Genomic DNA, 20,333 nt, shown 5'->3' on the forward strand with positions numbered 1-20,333 from the left:
CTCTGCAAAGATCGCAGAGAAGCGAAAGTGACAGACATTTATGTTCAAAGGTAGCAAGGAGTGGGGCAGAAATGAGTATGAGCACAGATCTTTGCTTCATGAACACACTGCAATTTTCATCAGTAAAGCACTTATGAATGTGGGAAATCAAACAGGCATTAGAATGACTGTATTTATGGGTCTCTCATTTTTTCCCTACATCTGGTTTGGATTACTGTTCTCAGGTCCTTAGTGGTAGAAGTCGGCTGAAATGCACTTGTCCAGTTCCTTCCCTTCCCTCTCTGACAGCTGATCACTGAATGCAGGCTATGTTTTTACTTACAGTAGAAGACTGGTGCATCAAAAAAGCTGCAAAAGCATGTATCAGCAAATATTTCTGCACATGCTTTATAATGAGAAGAATTGTTAAAATGACTGTAGTGTATCCAAATGCCTGTAAAGACACATAGCTTAATCAGAGGCTGAAAAACACCTTCTAGTATTGGTTATGGGATGATCTCCTGGAAAAACTTAGTATTTTTAAGTTTTAACTATTTATTTGAAACAATCACTCTGTTCATTGCTATGGGTTCCCATCAGTTTCCAGCGCAGCCTGATTTACTTCCACTTCCACTTGTCTTTACAAGGTTCCTCTCCAAGGGCTGTGTGCGCTGCTGCATCTCCAGTTTTCAGAAAATTGGCTTCTAATGCTTCTAATGCTTTCTTAATGCAGAAATTTTCTGCATTACAAGGAAGTAAAGCATCTTGGAGCCATCTCATATTTGCTTGTGGGCAGAAATTGTGGAATGCTGACTATTCTGCATTTCAAATCTCTCCAATGGAGAAAAATAAAGCCATTGTTATAAACAGCGCTGCTATTTTTTTCCCCAACAGAAGCAATACCCATCAGTTTTTTGCTCTGTTTGAGAACGTCTATAAGGTTGAACCCTGCAGAAAGTAGACTGTCTTTCTTTGCTACCTTCAGGACGCAGGCTTCAGAACCAGGATGCTTCCAGCATTTGAAATCTGCTTGGCTTGGCAATGGGAGGAAGCTGTAGGTAAGGGGACAGAAGAGAATCAGTGACAAGGTTTATGTGCTTCCACCATCTCTGAGTCACGAGAGACCTAAATGCTCTGTATCACAACCTGAGTGGACTTCCCCTACAGCATGTCAGCATCCTGGGCTTCCTGCCTGGTGTAATGAGCATATCTGAAAACTCAGTTCCATCGATCTGGTGGCATGAGCTTCAGACGGCTCCTCTGATACACTGGGTCATTAGCCTTACTCTTCTTCAGAGTTTGCTCTAATGAGTACAAATAATGAGTACATGCAGGTGGCTGCAGAGATAAAACTGATGAGATCAATTCCTTATTGGTCAGTGTTAAGTGAACTTGGCCACTTGAAGCCAGCTAGAGACAATCCAAGGGAGGCATTATTCAACTTCTGCTGTGTTGCTTCAGTAAATTCTCTGAAGGAGATATTTCAGTTGCTGTTAACTTTTCTTGGGACTGTTTAATAACTTCTCCTTGTTCAGATATAACTTTAATAGTCAACCATTGACAGCACTGATCGCCTCAACACCCAAAACAAACAAAGAAGACCTGAAATATTTATGTGACACTGATCTTTATTCATCTGCTAGGGTTGACAGACCAGCCTCAGGAGGAGACAGTGCCCTCTTGTCCCTTGTTCTAAATTTGCAGCCCTTGCAATCAAGCCTCTCCACCAAGCACAGAGACTGGCTGGGTGCAGTGCCACACAGCTCACACAGCCCTTCTTCACTCTCACCAATGCAAAGCATGTGTTTCTGATAACCAGCTTCCCTGCTCCAGTTTTGGCCATAGTGGTTTTCAGGAGGGAGGGAAAGCAAAGCAAAAAGTAACAAGGCTCTTACTTTTCTGGAGATCTGTCATTTAGCTAGTACTCTTTAGGGCACCAAGAAACGGCCAGATAGAATCATAGAATCACCAAGGTTGGAAAAGACCTAAAAGATCATCCAGTCCAACCGTTCGCCTATTCCCAATAGCTCCCACTAAATGAGATGAGATGAGAACTGTAAGACAACATAACAGTATGTGGGAAGAAATTGTTGGGGGGAAGGGTAAGAAATACAGCAGAATTCTGATTTTTTGAGTGATTCTGTTGCCTGGATATGCGACTAAGGAAAGAATAGATAAACAAATCTTTTCAAAAGCAATTATGGTTGAGATTACTGTCTATCTCCTTCATTGACTATACTGGATGTGCCCAACTATAAAGATTGTAATGGAATTATCTTCTCTAGACTTCTTACTGTTTCATTTCAAAGCTCGCAAAGGCATTTTGATTCTCTGTGTTATTTGGCTTCAGACAAGGAGGATTAGGGCCTGTAGCAGGCCTATGGCAGCTTTACGTATGGAAAAGACAAAATGATAAACTGAAATTTCTTTGTTTTTTAATCTCAGGCACTCTGAGTCCTTGCATGCTGCTGCATATCATTTACTGTACTCTTGGACCCCATCAAGATACAACATCTACAGAACTATCTGGGCTACAGCAGTCCTGGTGGAATCAAGTAATTCATGAAAGTTATATAATAGATATAAAATCAGAAACACATACACACATATCTGGAAAATATACCAAGAAAACTGAGGTAAAATGAGTGAACTGCAATATTTTCACATGAGGACTCAGATCTTGTTTTGATTCCTTCACCTCCATGGATGGTGGAGTTGGGATTTCACAGACTCAATCCTGGTTTGTGTCAGATGAACAGAGATCACTTTTGGGGCATTTCAGATATCTCTTCTGTCTCTTTACTTTAAAGGTACCTGTTAAGAATGTTTTGCTGTGTTCTGAATGCTGACTCACCTCAGGTTTCTGTCTTCATGATGCAGTGAGGACCTCAATGAATTCACTGAACTAAAATGCATTTCTCTGTGGGCTCAGCAGATTCAGGGAGGCCCAGGGGATACATGAATCTGAAAAACGAAGTGGAACTTGCTCAGAAGAAACAGCAGTCTTATGTTAACATACTAGAGAATAAAGCTGTGACAGTATCAGGTACAGGAATATGTTGCAAAGGTTAAGCTTATGCAAAAGGTTCTTTGGCTGTCTGAGTATGGATGACGTTGGTAATTCAGTCACCCTGAAACCAAGTGAAAGTATCTAAATAGGGCTTCACACCCAGATCTGTACAATTTTGCTGGAGTTATACCAATAAGATTTCTGCATGCAGACAAGGCCCACTTACACAAAATTCATTTCATTTATTCAAACCTCTCTGCTTTTCCTGAACTAATTGTATGTCCCAGATAAATTGCACCACCACCGACTAGCTCTGTGTTTGGAAATGCACTCCCCATCCCCATCTGCTACTCCCTTGCACCAGCTGGAACACAATGTCTTATGTTGTGATGGATTGGCCCACACTTCACTCAGGGAGATGATGGGGTGTGCTGCTACCTGCTCTTTAATAACTGCATCATATTTTATCTACAGGCATTAAATTGGCACTCTAAAAGACAGGGCTGTTATTAAGTTAGCAACTTAATTAAAAAAAGGAAGTCATGTGCTTTAAGATGAGAATTCAGACAAAGAGTGCTGCTTGTATTGTCAGATGAGTCCTTGATGTTGCCTGAAGGAGACAGTCACTTTGGAAAATGTAAGATCCGTGGCATAACTGTAGTTTGGATCTGCATTTGCTGGTTTTCTTCAACTGCCAAAGGAGCATCTTGTACCCTTTTGAAGGTGGTACTGGTCCCTTGTCTGTCTTTAACAGCTGGTAGGAAGAGCTGCAAAACCTGTGAGATTCTGGTGTTTTTCCCCCATGTGCAGTGAGGGAGCACCTCCTATCCATGGTCTGAGTCCTTCTTTGGGGCACTGGCCCACTCTTCTTGATGCTCAGCATTGAAGTGAGGGTCTCTCGCTAGCCTGGCATTTGGTCCATGCTTCAGCCCCTACAGTCTCGTGTGGAAGGCAGGCAATTGTGTTACCTTTAGATAAAAGAATTAATTAAAGGTCGGTTAACTTCATTTTTCTTAAAAGAGAGCACTGCTTTTTTGTTGCCCCTTTGCTTTGTTTATTAAAAAAAAAAAAAAAGAAAGAAAGACTCTTAAGTCTGTGATCAGTCCTGCTATAGTGTTCTGAATTGTAATGTGTACTAGTTACTGTTCTGGTTTTCTTGAGCCCTCAAAGAACAGTTTCCAAAAGTATATTGCGTTTAGGTACATTTTACAAGATGTACATGACAAAAGTGTCTTTCCAAAGATGGAATGGTCTTCTTAATTCATAGTAACATTCAAAATAACAGAATTTCATCCTCTAACTATTGTACCAGCTAATGCTACTGCACTCAGCACATAAGCTAATTGTACGCTGCATGGAGCTTCTATAACCATCTCTTTCCCAGTTCTCCATCAGGAAAATAGGCCTTAATAGCACATATTGGAGTTTAATCTCAGGAGAAACAGACCTGAATAGCCAAGTGCCCTTGTCTCCCACCTCTCATTTATGTAAAGGCTTCTTAAAGTGGAGTACCTCTTTTCCTGACAAAATAACCTAGATCCAAAACAATTAGAGCCTTGAAAGCTTTGTATTTTCCCCATAGGCTCTCTGGCAGCCAGTGCAGCTGCCTGAGTAGCACCATAATGCTCTCCTGTCATAAAGTCCCACTTAATAAGTAGGCTGCTAGGTTCCAAATTAGCTTTGGCATTCAAGTGGTGTCATTAAATAGAAGAAGAGATCAGAGCTAGACAGGGAATAGGCCAGCTTGAAACTGAAATAACATTAATGGACATCTTTTCTGCTTGCCTATACATCTTTCTGAACAGTGCTAAGGTCCTGTGTCACCACTCAGCAGATGAGATTAAGCGCCAAGCAGTAATATTTATTGTGTGAATCTTTTAAAGTGTATGTTCATAACCAAACTGTATTGATGCATTATAATATAACATACCACAAAATTTTCTGCGTTTCATATAGCTGCAAGCTGTTGACCTGTGTTCGGGTACAAAGCACGATAGGCATTGGTTCATTGATAATCTTCATTCAAAATGTGGCTAAAATATTCAGAATACTGAAAATCTGCACAATCTCCATTCATTTCCTTCTTTTCTGAGGTATTTGCCCCATAATGACATACCAGGATTATACAGGATGGAGTTACTGGGTTTTGCATGAAACAGTTCATGGTGGATTTGGAAAAGGGGATAACCTCTATTAAACACTGGTATTATTGGAAACTTGAGCATAGGGAGCAAATTGCAGGATACTGCACATGGTTCTTTGACGGCTATCTTTAAGGTGGAGGAAGGATCATTGTTGCCCTGGGCAGGAGTGGAAAGAAACATATAAGAGCAGGGGGAAACACATGAGAAGAAAACTAAAAGAAAGATCTACTAGCAGCCACTTAGGCTGCTTTCACTTAGGAGTGTACTTTGAGTGGCACTTGTACACCAGGACAGAGCCGGGCTGGATTCCAATGATGATCAGTGTTCCTGTTGCTGGCTTTCCATATCACTATAGCTCTGTCCTTCCCCTTTTTATCCCAAGAAGGCCACTTCTTTTTACCATTTCCTATTGTAGCAAATGCTGGTGGCTAGCCTGAGCCTAGGTAGAAACATCAGCTTGGCAGATGTTATCCAGAGGTCTCCTTTCCTCCTCTCCCAAAAAGGCCATTGTGCATTGTATCTTCTCACACAGTGCTGCCAGCAAAGGCTGCAAGAGGGCTCAGCTTCCTAGGGCTGGGTTATTAGCTCAGCTGACAGCTTCAGTCATGGTTTTCACCTGCTTGAGAGGCAACAGTTCTAGGGTTCAGCTACATGGGATCACTGCTTTTGGACATGACATCGTCTGTAACTTGACTTGAGTGGTTAAAACCAAAATCTTCAATGAAATAGTTCTTAATGAAGCAGGAAACTGAACCAGTATGTACTTCATGGATCTGCCGGAGTGCCTTTCAAGTTATGTTAGTGTTACAGGAACCCCAGGAGGAGATAGAATTTTTCCACTTGTTCCAGGGAAACACTGAACTATTTCTGCTGTTTACCATCAAGCAATCTTAACCATTTGGGTAGTCACATCACCTGAAAAGCCTTGTCATCTGAAAGCCAACTTCTGCATCCTCCGTCAGCTTCTGGTACAAGCTTAACAGTTTACTCTTAGGATGAAATTGTGTATCCTGTCATAGAGAGGAAATGGAGAGGCAGTAAGGATTTCAAAAAATAAAAGGAGGGAACTTCTGTTTTGTCAAAATGCAGTGAGATTACAGCACTTTTTCATCCACACATTTCTGGCAAATCAATCTTATGGAGACACTGCAATTTTAAGAACAGAGCTAAGCTCAGAGAGCAGCCTGAATGCAAGCATTGTCCTGAGGGAAGGCTTGAGCAGCATTTGAGTCAGAGGATAAGGTAATTGGATTTTGCTGTTTACTTTTCCCTGGGTAGGAACAGCAAACAATAATCTCAAGGGGACAAAGGGCACTGAGTTCCACTCCTGATCAACTCTGCATGAGTTTATAACCTCTTCACTGCAAGCAGTAAAAGATTTTCTTGGTGTAGCTACAAATATTGGGAAAAATTTGTTTCCAGGTAATTCAAGATAGAATCTGGAAGGAGTTACTAGCATGAAGATTGCATTTTGCTCTGAGAGTTGCAGAAAGGCTTTCCTAATGCAGAGAGAAGGCGAATAATTTTGTCACGTTGCCTTTTCCCTTAAGGTACTGTGTTTCTTGCTTAATTTTAGAATCACTCACGCTGCTTAGATAACATCAAAGTGGCAGAAACACTCAAACTGCCTGCTGCCAGCAACAGGCCTGAAGAAGTAGCAAGTAAGCAGTGTCACGTATGCACCAAAATGTGGCACCATGGGGAGTCCACCAAATGTTCCTGATGTTGCCTTTCAGCTCCTGGAAACAAACTGCTGTACGAGTAACAAAAAATTACCTGCAGAGTCAGCGGGAGGAATAGCTGAGGAATTTCTGAGTCACCGAACCAGAAAATGTTCTTTTGACAGGATCATCATCACCTGCAGTCAAGATCAACAAAAAGGGTTTCCTGCCCCAATGAAGCTGCTATGCAGCCATGCAGTTGCTTTTCTCAGAGTTCTTTCATTGTCCCTTTCGTTGCTTGTGTCATCTCTCTGAGCTGAGATGGGAAGTAGGAGCTCTGACAGCAGGAGCCATTGCTGTAGATGCTCTGTGGGCCACCTCTGAGAGTGTCAAAGCTGCCTTTGCATCTCTACAGTCACTGCTGCTGCTTGCCACCACAGCACACATGCTGGAGCAGCCCCAAGCTGCAGGATGTCCTAGATTATCATTGTGGTCCTTTTCAACCCATGCCATTCTATGATTCTATGATTCTAAATTACACGTATATATATATATAAAGTGAGCCAGCGTGTGGAAAAGTTGATTGTGTCCACTCCTGACATGAGGTCACTTTGAAATTCCCCTATCCAATCCATGTTCTTTACTAGAACATAACAGCAGGAGATTTCTAGGCTGTGATGCTTCAGTGTAAGTGGAAATCAGGCCTAGGGGTTCAATTCCTAAATATAAGAGGGAGATACACTCTTGTAGTATTTCTGATTAATGCCTACAGTTTCAATGTATATTTACCATATTAAAAGAAAAAAAAGCAGCAACATCTGAGTGCAGATATTTTTGAGTAAATTATAGGCTTTCTATTAAAAATATTTACAGCATCTGGAAGCCCATTAGACAGACTTCCATATAAAAAAAAAAAAAAGAAAGCCTATAAATTACAAAAAAAAAAAAAAAAAAAAAAACAGAAACACTACATCCAGTTTTTACATAGGAAATTTATGATCAAATGTGCAAATGTGCGTGGTGGGAAGGATAAACTATTTGTCCCACATAAGTGGGAGTTTTGTTCAAGGTAATTTAATAGCTCATATTTAGAGAGTAGGATCCAAAACCTTTTGGAATAACTACTTCTCCAGAGAGATGCATGAATTTCTCTGGCATTCCTTTTCCTCTCCCATCCCAGTACACCTGTGTGAGCCCTCACTATACTCACCCAGATAACTGTTGGAGAAGCAACCACGCTGCATTCAATGCCATGCACAGGATTTAAAAGGCAATAGTATCCTATGGAAGAGCATAACGGGGTGATTTTTTCTTTATGGCAGATGGCCTTTATTGTCCATTAATTTGGGACTAAGTCAGAATTTAGTGCTGGGCACCATGTGCAGGACATTTGTGCTATGAAAAATGAAGAGCTGTTGCAATCACAATTCTGTCGCGATGGATGTGGACATGGATGATCTTACAGGCTGCCAACAAATGGTGAAGCAAATGAGGACAGGGAGATAAAATTATGTACAAAGTTTATTTAATCTGTCATGAATTGAGCCTGTAACCTAATCAGAATTGCACTGATTGTTTCTTTGCCACATTGATTCTTTGTTTTCAACTTCTCTGCAATACCAACTTTTAATAGATTGGGTAGAGGAGAAAAGTCATTCTGGAAGGAAAGCTCTTTTAAAGGCAACTGTACAGAAATGCTCTGTAGAACCAAGGTTACAATGTGTTCTCTTCCTCTGTCAAGAAATTCTGCTGCATACACACTTCTGAACCAGTGAGCCAAAACTGGTGAACAGTAGGCACGTTTTTAAAAGGTAATTTGCTGTAATCTCTGCCCCTGCCTTTGCCATTCCACAAGGCATCTTTGGAATACTGAACGTCGTTTTAAAAACTGGGGTGGGGGGGGGGAAAAAAAAGAAAGACTTAAAGTATGGGTGGGTTTTTTTGTTTTTGTTTGTTTGTTTGTTTTTAGTTTAGGCCATATGCTCAGTAGGATGGCATAGTTCTGTTTTCAGAAAAGCTTTGTGATCTATGATTAGTAATAAGGGCAGTCCAAAAATATGCAGAATTGGGTGTTGGTAAATGCAAACATATATTTACTTCAAAAGCAGATTGAGTTGTTGAAATTGCAATTCTAAGATGTTCCTTTCATTACACTGTTTTGAAGCTTCACATGCCTACAGCACCTGGCATAAGAGCCTGCTGTAACCCACTTCAGTCCAAAACCAGCCTGACTGAACTGACGTTGATAGTGGTTGACCTAAATGAAGACACTCTATTTTTCAGTGGAATGGAGTCAGCTTTGAGATGTTAAATATCACCAAGTAGTTGGAGGCATCCAACTACTGTGGACAGCAACTTCTTAAGCAGTTCTTGCTGATTCTGCCAGTCAGCACCCAGTGATGGCTTGTTCACCTTGGTTTAAGTTGGTTCTGAACCTTGACCTAGAACTAAATAATTTTGATTTAGAAACGAATAAAAATGACCTTCCCGTTTAAATCAAGTTTAACAAAGCTATGGTTTATTGTAGACTTCAAAACTATAGCTTGACAGAGGAAGGGAGATTAAGCAAGTTCTAACTGTGTACTGTTTTCCCAGTTAAACAGTTTTCTTAACAGAGTTTTGATTACATCCGTATTTCCACTCTTCTCTTTGTTCCCAAGTCAAATTCTATTTTGCTAGGTTGTTTTATGAGATTGGTTAAGGAATGCGAATCTCAAAACCAAAGTTGTTTCAGCAACTTCTGTGCAAATATATATCAGAGTAGACAAAATGATTTATACAAACTTGGAGGTCCAAGGAATTAGAACAGATTTAGTCATATCAGGCACAAAAGTTCAGATAGAAAAAAATCAGTGGAAGATTCTTGTAAGCTCCACTTGGAAGATCCTGGTTATTTAAGAGCATCTAAGCATAGGCACACCCAACATAGAACAGAACAAACCCATCAGAGACTGTTCTCACTATTTTAAACTGTTAGTAAGTGAAACAAGAATTTTCTGCTGGGAAGAACAAGAGGGCATTGACCTGCCCTCCTTGCCTAAGTTAATCTCCAGTAACAAAGCAAGGCCCTTTGCAAGCTTCTATGTCTTTTTCAAACTGCTACTTGTCAGTGGTGATACAGCCTTTCAGCTCTGTGTGAGCCCAAAGCAGGGCTGTGAGGCTGCAACTCTACAGGCTGCCTCAGGATGTTGAGCTGTTTGCATGTGCCTACAGCAGCTGCGAGTGATGGGGGGAAAAAAAAAACAAAACCAAAACCATGAAAATGTGCACTGTGTCCAGGCTGAAAGCGTAATAAAAATGTATTTTCACTCAGTACAATGCTAGCTGCAGTAAAGTAGTACCATTAGATGAAAATAAGTTTTATTGTTGCTAATGGGTAACTAAATATGCCCCTTTGTTCCATGTTCATGATTTTAATTTTCTGAGTATTGATATATTCCCACAGAAACCTTCCTGCTTCTTTCCTTTACTAGAAGGTACTGTGTTGAAGACAGCCACGTCTGTGCCCAATCACACTTTGTAGGAACCCTTCTGCTGTTTTTGGACCTCACTTGCAGGGTAGTCACCTGTTGGAGATGTCTTCCTGCAGAGGAAAACACACAGTTTGCATCAGACTTACCAGACATCTCCCATCCAGCTGATGCTGGGCAAGCATCTGGTGTGACCTCTAGTCATTTTGGTGTGAGAAGAGGAGCTCCTCAGCCCAATGTTCTCTCTTCCTTCTTTGCAGACTAAGGGCTATTTCCTCCAAGTGCATGTCCTTTAAAAAAAGAGAATAGTGGAAAAACAAGGCAGAAATAAACTCTGAAAGGAATTATTACTATAGCACTGTGATCTGCCTCATCTGTGTTCTCTGGTCCAGTTTCCTAGCAGTGGAGGATAAACAGCAAAACTCAACCATTTGATGCTGAATTAAATTGCATTTCTGTTTGTTCATACTGAGAACAATTAATCTGAAGACTGCCCATTTATTACATGAGCTGTTCATTTGGCATGGTAGGAAAGGCCTTTGGCTTCAGCATCTTTGGTGTATGTGCTTAGAGCAACATGGCATTTATGACTGAATTGACACCCGCTTAGCCTCTGCTGGAGCAGACTAACTGATGCTGGGTGGCTGCTGGTTTCTCTCCCAGCAGCAGAAGAGCACTGATGAGATATCTGTGGGGCTGTGTTCCAGTAGAGAATCCGGCTGCTTTGAGGGAGCAGCTGGCATCTTCCTGCTTGGAAGGCCACCTGTCCTTCAGCCCCTTCACCTATTGCTCTGGCTGGAGCCCATTGATACCTCCAGCCATTTGTGACGACTAGAAATGAACAAGAGTGTCATGGGCTCAGGTTCCGGAGAAAAACTCTGTCTGTTGCTTGCTCTTTTTGGGCTCTGGCTTGTCACCATCACAAACTCGATGGTGTGACCACGTGTGACCTCGAGGCACAGCACTGACAGGGCACGCTGGGTGCAGCTCCTTTCCCCATCTCTTCTTTCTGCGCAGAGCAGCCCGGGCCAGGTGGGATGATGAGAAGCCCTCCATCCTCTGCCACCACACAGCAGGCTGTGCCCAGCTGCAGAGCCGCTGCTTCCCAACGGAGACAATCACCGGCTGCAAAGGTGGGTTTAGCAGAGAGGGTCAGCCGGCCCCACATACCCCGGGGATCAGATAAACCAAACGGGCTGCAGGAGTACCACGATTTATCTTATCCTGCTGCCTCGAGGGAGGAGACTGCAGACTGCAGCCCACGCCGCTGCGATTAAACCCACACCACCCCGCAGCACAGCCCAACCGCTCCGACGTTACCAGGAGCCCCGCGGGAAGGCTTCGGGTTCTCAGACCCCCCCGCCCCATCACCCACCCACCGCTCCGCTCGCGGCCCGAGCCGAGGTAAGTCCGTGGCGAAGTTTCGCTCCGCCCCGCGCGGGATCGGAGACGGGACGCGGGGCAGCCTGGCTGGGACGGCGCCGAAGGCAGGAGGGCAGCGCCGCCATTTCAGCACCCGCGCGGCCGCCCCGCGCCCGACAGAGGGCGGGCTCCGGCAGGCGCCCGGCCGAGCGAGCGGGGCCGCGCGGCGGGAGCAGAGCCGGGGAGGGCGCGGGGTAGCGGCTCGGCGGAGCCGGCGGCCGCGGGGAGCCGCGCGTAGCCGCGCTGAGGCGTCGCGTCCTGTCCCGCCTCCGCTGCGGAGCGCTGCGTGGCGGGCACCTGGAGAGGCGGAGGTAAGGCGGTAAGCCCCGCTCCCCTTTCCCGCCAACTTGCCCGGAGCGAACGGTTCGGTCCGAACCGAGGAGCTCCGTCCGGCCGGGCCGCTGTTAGGGAGCCGTAGGGTGGGCTGGCTCCGGTGCTCGGCCGCTCGCTTCGCCCTCCACAAGGCTGCGTCTCCGCGTGCTCTCCCGCGCAGCCTGAGGGCTCGGGAGCCCGGAGCGGGCTGGGAGCCGTGCCCGCCGCAGGCAGCTCGGGCCCCGGTCGCTGAGGGTCGGCTTTGGCCCTCCGACCGAGCTCACGGGGCGGTGAGCTGCTTGGTCACCTGCTCGTCCTCTGAGGCACGGCCCTTCTGCTGCCCTTCTGTGGTGTCGGGGATCGCGTTCGTGTAGGAGCATCCTCACGACCCGGCCGCAGGTGTTTGGGACGGGCTGAGCACACCTTGCTTTTAGTTGGTGAGGTTGGCCGCTTCTTGAACGACGTGTTAAACTTCCTCATTCGCTCGAGGAACGCGGGTCTGAAATCTCTGCCTGGCTTTGCACCGCCCCGGTGTGACAGCCTGGCAGCTGCTCAGGCTGGCTCGGGACCGGCGATGGAGACGTGAGTGATTGCGAGGACCAGCAAGCTCTGTGCTGAGGACAGCCCTGCTGCTGACTGACCCTGCAGGCAGTCGGGCTGTTCTTGGGTGAGGGTGCTGCCATACGGCATTTGGAGATGTAAAAACCTTCCTGCTCTAACTCAGCGGTCAGGTCAGCCTGTTCTGAGACTGCTTGTGTGCAGCTCTCATAAACAAGTTGTTCCAAACGATGCTGGAACCAAGCCGGTGCAAGAACAAGTTGCCTCTGCTTATCGGATGGATAAAGGGTGGCTGAGAATCCTTCCTATCTCTGCTCGGATTGCAGTAATTTATCCCATAGGAAACAGGATTGTTTCTATTCCTTAAGCTGTTTGTAACTGCATTTTCACACAGGGCTATCACTTGTGTATAATAAGGTATAACGTCACTGCTTGTGAAGAGAGGAACGGAAGGAGAAAGTCTTCAATATTTTCTCCTCAAACTGGGCAGTTTATGCCCAGGATGCTGTCCAGCACATACGTGGAGAACCTGATCCTCTCCATCCCACTATAGCCAAGCAACTTGTGCTAAGATCTGCATTCTTCTGGGTGGACCAACATTTGTGACAGCTTTGCTTTCTCCTCTCTAAGGGGACACAAAAGAGTTTTCCGGACACAAAAGAGGAATAATCTGTTCTTTTGTAGCAGAGACAGTGTGCACATCTCAGTGAGACAGAAAGAAGAGAGATACAAGACAGACAGGGTGCCCTTAAGCTGACTGAAGAGTCGCCTCCTTTTAGGAGGTGGATATAGCATTATAGTGTGGCATTGTTTGGCATCAGGTGACTAGGAGTTAGTTATGATTTAGTGCTGTTTGCTTCAGTGCTGGTGGAGTAGTCTGGGCTGCTAAGAGCCCATGAGTGTTATGAAACTTGGGGCTGGACCAAATCACTTCGGCTCCTTTGCTGATACTTCCATCATAGCAAATGCTTCTTTATCAGCTGCCAGCAAAGTACTCAGCACCATTCAAGATCCCAGAGGAAAGTACTTGTGTTCTGGATCAGAAAAGTGAGGAGAGCTGAGTGCTCTGGAAACATGGACCTCAGAGATGTTTCAGAATAATGTTTAAAAGTGTTACAGGAAAACCACGTGGCACAGTTCTTCATTAAATATTTAATCTTTCCTATGAGTCAGACACACTGAGATCTCAGATGGAATAGTTTATATGCTAAACACTGTTATTTTTGTTTTTCTCTTTTAGGATATTATCAGCATTTTGATGGTACCTCTGGCAGGCATGAGTCCTGTGAGCCTATTCTGAGTTGTGGAGGTGAAATGAGATCAGACAGGAAGTTGAGGAGGTGGGTAGGATATAACTGGAATTTTAATCCTAACTACTGAACAGGTAAATTTCCAGGGAAGTAGTAGCTTATTAATTCAGTATTTGCTGATGGGTCATTAGCTCATTACTAAGAAAGAAAAGGAAAAGCACACTTACAAATGAAGGACAGAATGGCTAAGGATGTAAGAGTCAGGCTTACAAAGAGGCTGTTGTTTAAAGGAGTTTAGGTTAGACAGTAAGTAACAGATTAGACAGTAACCATGCTTTCCCTGTAATTATTAAATCTTGTTGCCACATTTTATTTTCTCTTCTGAACTGAGGAAAAGGTTCAATAAATGTTAGAACAGGAAGAGAATGTGGAACTGAAAAAAAGTTGGGGAAGGAGGAATGATATTAAATTGGGTCATCATGACTTGTAGTCATAAATTTAATCTGATTTAATTTAAATAAAAAAAGAATTAAAGAGAGACTTAACCTATCAAATACCTTCATGGAAACATGCTTTTTGAGAGAAGGGGGCTTTTCAGTCTGATTATTAGAAATTTTCCAAGATGTGTTTGAGCAAAGAAATCTTTGTTCAGATATAAAAAATCTGCCTCTTCTGCTGTTCATAGCATTTCCTTACTACACCATCATAGTCAGAAAAAATGCATTTTCTGTTTTCGTGTGAAGACTGAATTTATGCTTGTGTTATTAAAAGGTACAAGAATTTAATTCAGAAAGACCGTAGCAAATTGCATGGCTAGTAAAGTTTGGTATATCCGACTACTTCACTTGACCCCTGTAGGCTTAAAAATGAGTCTTTCGCCTCTGTAGTGAGGGTTGGTTTTTGATTTTTCTTTTTGTAACTTTGCATTTATTACCATTTGAGAGTACAAAAACAAACAAACAAAAAACCATCAATCATGATTACACAGCACTGATATTTTAATACAAATACAAGCAGATAAATGAATGTAGTCTGTAAATTGTATTGGAGTGAGTGCTGAACAGACACTTAAACTGATTAGGAGGCTTAAACCTTGCCCAATAGCATTGTCAGTATGCTGAAACCAAAGAAACATGGTTGAGGGCTATATTTTCTCACCCTTTAGTCATACAAAACATAGTTTGCATAATGCAGTTTGTCATTTGCATCTATCAAAGTGATCCAGCCATTCACTGACCAGTACAGTATGGTACAAAAGCTAGCACTCAACATTTCGGTTTGTACTTCTTTGCAAAATACAGAATCCTCCTTTATATTCTGTTACCAAAGAGAACAGTCAAGAAGCTGTCCAGCTTCCAGATTTGAAGATGTAGTTAAGTTTTTCCTTCAAGGAAATTGTAAGTGATTTTGAATCTCTGTACTGATCACAGGATCATACAGAATGGCTGGGGTTGGAAGGGACCTCAAGGATCATTGATCTCCAACTCCCAGTGCCACAGGCAAGGCTACCAACCTCCCCATTTAATACTGGACCAGACTAATGAGTGTTTGGCTTTACAGTCTCATTTACCCTTTTCAAAGTATAAGAGCATCTGGAAGTGTCAGTCACAACTGATAGTAATGCTCACAAGTTAATAGGCATATGTGTATAAGGTTAATTAAAGCACTTCCTTGGAAGAGCAGATGAAAGAAGCCAGTACTTCCAAATTGCCCAGGGATGGGCTTTTATTCACAGGCTGTCAGAAAAATATCCTTTTATCCCACGAAGAATTAAAAGAATGTAGTAGAATGTGTGAGCTGAAGTCCAGTCATATCTACTGTAACTTGTGGTGACTTCTGACCTTTCTGAAATCCAAGTGCAGATTTGGAAAGCACTGTCTTGGACATTACTCCATGTGTAATATGTGCCTAGGGAAACCTTAACTTCATGGGTTGCAGTTCTTCAAGTTATTTATGTTGGATATGCAAAATCAAGTAGGATTGCCTACAGTAAAAAGCAAAAATTAAGGCAAAGTCATAATGGAATGTATTTGAACATACTGCCATGAAACATCGCCCTGATCTCATTTTAGTTGCAAAGTCCTTAAATGAACAGAACAAAGATTCCACTTCGGAGGCTGATTAATGAGGTTGTTGCAAACTGAACATTAACTATGTGTTAAGCGTTACTAATTGGTCTTATGTTCCCTATATAACCTGTGAAAGAGTTGACCTCTTACCTTGGTGATTGAGAGCAGATGTATATGGAGGAGTCTGAAATTTGTTCCCTCTCCCCTCATTTCTATTGAAAAGGAGTGTATGGGAATGGAGGGTGTGGGCTTTATTGGCTTTGTCTCCTTAGCTCAATGTTTAAATGTCAAAAATCAGGCAGTTGTAGCTATTCTGTTAGGTTTTTTTTTTGTTTTTTTTTTTTTTTCCTGAGTGGGGAATGGATTTTAAAAAGGGGAGGATGTGATAAAAGTTGCTGTCAACCCTCACACTTCTCTGACAAAGTGCTGAGAGTCTGTGCTTAGGTAACAGTAGCAGTGTATTGAACTTCATGTCCTTGAGTATTTGCTCTTTTTCTTCACATTCCCCTATTAGATATATTGTTTTAACTTTTCCTCTTGCATTCCAATTGAACATGTACCATTTGTGATGAACATACTTGGGAAATCAGATATCATTAGAAATCTGAAGCATATAAAAAAGCATTCTGAAAACCATACAGTATTGTAGTACATGAGGAGTGGTACCAAAGCCCAAAGGTTTTCAAGGTATTTTGGGAAGCAGTTAAACTGATGAAGACAATTATTTGAAACACTCCTTGGCTCTGCAATGAGAGGAGCAAAGGTGATAGAGGAGTAAAATAAACTTGTTTGCATCCATATCCATACAGTAAATGTTTTCTGATTAATCTTGTCTGTTTTGTAAATTAAGATCTATACTGCATCAGGACTCCAGGAGGATTTGCCTTCTTCATGCATGTCTGCATCTTGGTCTTCTTTCTGCATAAGTGAAATGATGCAGGGCTACAGTGTATTAGAACAGTGTCCTCATGCAAGAGCTTCATGCTGTTAAGCAATAGACATATTCTGTGAAAAGACCAGAGAATACATTTATAGTGTAGAGAAGGAGTATGTAGGAGCAGGATGACCCCCATGTTTTCAAAAAGTTCATCTCCAACAGCAGCTGGTGATACCAACTGTCCTTTCACTGAAGTATTCTGTGTGCTTAACTCAGAGCACCAAATATTTTGTCTACAAGTCTGAAGTACCGAAAATCTGATCTGAAAATATTTCAAATGTAGAGATTTAAAACCTTCCAAGAAGGGAGAATTTACCAGTGCCTGACAAGAACACAAATACAAAAGATTTTTACCTTTTTTTGATGTGTGATTTTCATAAGGCTGTCAAAAATTATGAGGCATGATCTCAGTTCTGTTTGCACGGCGTCCCAGGAACAGTGGCTGTATTGCCTATCTTTAAGGAAGCTGGTGATTCTTTGGAAGTACTTCTTCATACTGAGGGTACTGCTCTTTAGCATCTGCATCTGAAAGCTGTTCCATGCCCTTGGTCGTTCTTCCAACAAACAAATCTCTAATTCTTCAATTTGCTGATGAATTCCATTTTGAAATTTTTCAATATTGCTTGTATTCCAAACACCTTTGGGGTGATTTTTGCTAAATAGCTGAAAAGTCTGTTGGAGGAACTCATAGATGACCACTGTTGTATTCTTTTGTGTGATCTTCATGATCTCCCTGGGAAATCTGAAATCAATTGTTTCATTGAGACACTGATGAGAAAAATATCCACCCATTTTGTGTAGGAGGTTCATGTTCTGGTGGTTCATTTTGATTCCTTGGTGAAAGCAAATGTGGTGTGAGATTTTGATATATAGTGCCAAAGTAATGCAAACTCGCAGTAAACTTCTCTGAACCAAGATGGTCATGGTGATGAATCTGTCAGTTCTATCCTTGTTGTGCTGGTCTGCAAGCCTGTAGTTTCTTCTTGTCTCTTCTGTATTCAGATGCTGCTCTTTTATTACTCTGATTTTCTTGCGTGACTTGTTAGGTATTAATTATTTTGTAAGAGCTGTGTTTTTATCAACAGTGATTCTGCCAGTTTATTGTTGGTTTCAATTTCTTTTAGTTGCAAAATATTGCTTATTTTTTCAATAACTTTATTAACTGAAGGAAGAGTAAGCGATTGGTCAGTGAACAAAGGCAGATTAGCATCTGATAAGGACTTTTCATCTTATTTATACTTAAACAGACAGCCTTGCTTTATGCTGAGAAGTTTTGCTTTTATGCTGAAGTTGGCAAAGAGTATGAAAAAAGAATCACATTTGTGGCTAACAGATATCCATCCTAAGCAAGATGTAATTTCATTTCATTGATTTTAAAAAGTGATGTCTTGTAGGACAAATTGTTTTGTTTGGGAAGTAGCTAATGTTTTATTAGCAGAAGAGCCCTTTTTTTTATTGACACAAGCACTGACTCACTAGGGTATTTGTTGCTATCACTATGTTGGAAAAAATATACACAGCTTTGAGGACAGATGCTTTTTTATCTATTATCTGTGATAATTTGCTGCTCAGAGAGGCTTCCTTCTACTGCATAACCAGCTGATTGAACCTGGTTTTTGACAGCTGTCAACCATGCTGTAAGGTTACTGATGAGGGCTTGCTTACATCTAGAGTAAGACAGCTTCTGTTCTGAAGCCTCCTCCTGTGACGATAAGTAAGTCCAGACTCCCTGAGAGTTTGTGTTGGTAGCAAAATGTCCTATTTTGGGGGCCACCATAGCCATTGTGATGCTGGAACATACATCCTAAAATCAGGGCAGTAATTCTGTGAATATTAAGTTTGTGGGCCAGCTGGTAGTAGAACTGCTAGTACTCAGGTTAACTAACATGTCCCAAACAATTTCACAGCCTGCAGTGATTATAAGACCAAGATTGTGCTGCATAAGCATTGCAGGTTGAAATACTAGTCCTTAGCTGATATGGCAGCTCCTGATTGTGCATTAGCAAATTGCTGTATTTCTATGGATTGTTGGCTTCTTCCATTATGACTGTCAGCCCACTTAGCTGGCTCTGGTAACTGCAAAACAAAAAACTTTCTGATAGAGTATCAGTTGGAACCAGTGTTGGATTTTCAGATAAGAAAAAGTTATAAGGCAGTTAGTAGGCATACTTGCCTCTTGTGGGAATTTAAAGATTGCTAAATCTTCACGTGAGCTAAGTTATTTGGTGACTGAAGTGTACAGAGTTTACAGAGCCAGAGGATGTGTCCTCATGTAATTCATCATGCATAATTACAGGGTTATTTCAAAGAGAATATGGAAAAAGGTGAAGTTCAAGAATGTTTGATGTGAGCAGCAAAGGAATTCTGAGGAAATATTTTGCTAAAATTATCCTGTTAGTGCTTACGATGTGACAGACTGAGGGATTGCTATGGATAAGCAGTTTCTCTAGTGAGACACGTGATGGCTTCAGCAGTTATGCAGTAGAAACCTACTGACATGGTGATACTCCTGTTATTCTTCTTGTTTTGCTACTGCTGATAGTAATATTGTGGTTTTTTTCATTAATTACTTACAGCTAGATGTCTTCAGAGAAGTTGATTTATGAATGAAACTGTAGGAAGTATTGATTTCTTGATTGAAATTCTGTACAGAGAATGGAGAAGTACATGGTAGGTTTAATGCATGGATTTGCCACAGAAGTCCATCAGTGAGATCTTCCAATACTTGTCTTACTCTGCTAAGGTGTCGTGTTTTTTTTTTGTTTGCTTTTTAATTATTATTTTGCTCCTTTCTCTGTTTGTATGGCTTAGTACAAATATGTATGACTTCTAGACATGAGGGATCTAAACTTAGTTGGAGGCATTGCCTTCGTTGTGTATTTTTACATTTTCTTTAAGTCTGTGCCAATATCAGAATGGTTTAAGCTAAACTGTAGTTAGCATGTGGTGTTAGGAAGATCAGAATATCAAACTGAAATGTACTGTCATAAAAGATTACTGAAACTTTTACAAGATGGTAACCGTGAGATCTCCTGAAATTACATCACTGAAGACTGCAGGACACAGTGCACACAGTAGTCACGAGACACAGTCTAATGCAGTATCAAATACATGTTTCTCTGGCTTTTTGATGTTGACTTGAAGTGAGAGTTACCAAGATAGCAGAGGATGTCTTTTTCAATTGTGGTTGGAATGTCAGAAGATTCTAGCTTTAATTGACTTGACTGGGCTAAGTTGTGAGCTGAATCTGACCTCAGTGCACTGCTGGAAGTGTGTAGGGAGAGTTCATTTAAGTTATAGTAATTGTGTACTTACAAGTCATTGTATGAAATTAAAGAAATAAATTGGATTCAGCTGTAACTTACAGCTATAGGAGTACATTAAGAATGTCTGTACAGTACTACAGGAGAAATCACTCTGATGCAGTTTTAATGACTGGCCCTGGTTTTGATAATTCAGTCAAGAATTACATGCCAATTCATTTCACCTTCAGATGGTTTCACTATCTGCATTAAAAATCT

The 20,333-nt window shown here is 42.1% G+C and overlaps 1 protein-coding gene and 1 long non-coding RNA gene across 6 annotated transcripts in view; one reads left to right on the top strand and one right to left on the bottom strand.

The window, feature by feature from the left end:
* Nucleotides 1-339: 339 nt before the first annotated feature.
* On the bottom strand, nucleotides 340-11,578 carry LOC122165999. 3 transcript variants are annotated; one of them, XR_006170643.1, is made up of 5 exons: nucleotides 10,414-11,578; nucleotides 6,910-6,991; nucleotides 6,049-6,143; nucleotides 2,834-3,957; nucleotides 340-1,031 (listed from the first exon to the last, which is right to left on the bottom strand). It is a non-coding gene; the product is annotated as an uncharacterized LOC122165999 (long non-coding RNA). The 3 variants fall into 3 exon arrangements; XR_006170644.1 differs by lacking the exons at nucleotides 340-1,031; nucleotides 6,910-6,991 and having other exon boundaries at nucleotides 3,212-3,957; XR_006170645.1 differs by lacking the exons at nucleotides 340-1,031; nucleotides 2,834-3,957; nucleotides 6,049-6,143; nucleotides 6,910-6,991 and adding an exon at nucleotides 9,047-9,241.
* Nucleotides 11,579-11,923: 345 nt separating this feature from the next.
* The window catches only part of MOB3B (MOB kinase activator 3B), an 86,320-nt gene continuing 77,910 nt past the window's right edge, over nucleotides 11,924-20,333 (top strand). For 2 of the 3 annotated variants that reach the window (XM_042829431.1, XM_042829432.1), the window contains exons 1-2: nucleotides 11,924-11,997; nucleotides 13,797-13,896. The gene's annotated coding sequence lies outside the window, so the exon portion shown is untranslated. The remainder of the gene's footprint in view (nucleotides 11,998-13,796; nucleotides 13,897-20,333) is intronic. The other variant, XM_042829433.1, reaches the window with a different exon arrangement.

The sequence above is a fragment of the Centrocercus urophasianus genome, unplaced genomic scaffold (genome assembly GCF_019232065.1).
Source record: "Centrocercus urophasianus isolate 14NV4802_14NV808 unplaced genomic scaffold, USGS_Curo_1.0 seq_31, whole genome shotgun sequence".
Classification (NCBI taxonomy): Eukaryota; Metazoa; Chordata; class Aves; order Galliformes; family Phasianidae; genus Centrocercus; species Centrocercus urophasianus.